A 1636-nucleotide genomic window follows, 5' to 3' on the forward strand; every position below is an offset into this window, starting at 1 on the left:
GGGGTGGGGGCGGAGGTGTCTTCATGAATTGTTCCCCATAATTCTTGGTCTGTGTAATCACCTGTCAGGTAGGAAATGAGAAATCTCCCAGATCAGGATACTGAAATTGAGAAAACATGCAAGAGGTTCTAATCCTTTACCACGTGAAAATAAACTGGAGCTGGGTTTTTACAATTGATATGTTTGCAGGCTAAATGCTTTGCCTAATTACATTGGAGCCGCTGTGTTTCTGCTTTACCAACAGTGCCACTTAAATCCCAGTGTTTCCCATTTGGAGCCGATCCCCTTGCCATGTAGTAACATAAGAAAGGCACTGCTCTGTCCATATTACCAGTGGAGCCCACAGTAGTGAACACCTTGGTCTGCTGTGCAAACACTAGGATCTCTAATAGCTGGAAGCTGTCACTAATGAGATCATCCTCCAACATAGACAACATTGTCACATATTTATGACAGCTGCTAGGAAGAAGATGGAGAGTGGAAGGGTCTCGGCTCTGAACCAGAAATATCCTCCTCTATGGAATCTATCCTGTCTTTTTAGGTACCAATCCACTCCTATGTATGTTGGCATTCCTTACTAAGGTAAAAAAAGATAGTAAAGTGATGAGAAGTATTTGATTGCACTTAACGGCAAATTGGATTGCAGATTTTATTTTTCTCATTTGCCATTTTACAAGTGCACCTCACATTGTGTCACCATGTCGTCAGTAGAGATGAGCCTGGGCTTGGTGCAAACCAAGTTCACCCAAGCCTGCTCAAAACTGTGACCGCCACTCCCTCCTCCCGACCCAATCAGTGGCAGCATGGGCATTCCTCACGCCTTTGTGGCGTATATAACTATGTGGCAGAAAGTGTGTTGCTGAGCAAATGATTGGGTCAGAAGGAAGCGGTAGCTGTCAGTTTTGAGTGGCTTTGGATGAACTCAGATGAACTACGTTTGCACCAAGCCCAGCCTCATCTCCAATTGTCAGTGCTTCTGCTATTCTTTGAATTGAATCACTCTTGTACTGTAGATTAATTTTGTCTTTTCTTTGTTGTAGAATTTTCCTGTGATGTGACTGAGAGCTCCTTAAATCTATACAATATCAAATCAGAGTGCCTGGAAAGCTCTCTTTCTATAGCAGTGCCATTCACGGGATCAGTGACCTACAAGCACTACTCTGCAGCTCCTCTAAAGGAAATCATCAGACTTTAGAGTATGTTAAAGGAAGACGTGACCACTATTGGTCTGTGAATGTATGGCTAGTTGCATATAGCACAGCCTTGTTGATCTTCTGAGCATACCATTCATACTACTTGCCAAGACTGAAGCATTCCGCACCTAACGGAATTCCAAAAAATGCAGCTGAACAGGCCAATCACCAGTCATTTTATATTGCCAGTCCAATGTGTATTGTGTGCTAAACAGTTCACTGGAATCATAATTTTGCACTTACCGATTCACCGTTAAGACTGTGGACTCAATGCCAAGTTTGGCCTTATGCCGCAAGTTCAATGGGGCAAACCATTCACTTTCATGTGGCGGCTGTTGTTTTACAAGACGACTATACAGGTCTCGCAGGTACCTAAAAGTGGTGATTTTACCATAAGTGACTTCTCAGGTACTGCCAATACAAACCAAGCTCAGATCTAGAGA

General features: G+C 43.3%; 1 protein-coding gene across 1 annotated transcript in view; it reads left to right on the plus strand.

The window, feature by feature from the left end:
- RNF43 (ring finger protein 43) overlaps positions 1 to 1419 on the plus strand; it is a 56367-nt gene extending 54948 nt beyond the window's left edge. The window contains exon 10 of the mRNA XM_018569545.1: positions 1041 to 1419. The gene's annotated coding sequence lies outside the window, so the exon portion shown is untranslated. The remainder of the gene's footprint in view (positions 1 to 1040) is intronic.
- Positions 1420 to 1636: the final 217 nt, after the last annotated feature.

The sequence above is a fragment of the Nanorana parkeri genome, unplaced genomic scaffold (genome assembly GCF_000935625.1).
Source record: "Nanorana parkeri isolate BGI_ZX_2015 unplaced genomic scaffold, ASM93562v1 scaffold1351, whole genome shotgun sequence".
Taxonomy (NCBI): Eukaryota; Metazoa; Chordata; class Amphibia; order Anura; family Dicroglossidae; genus Nanorana; species Nanorana parkeri.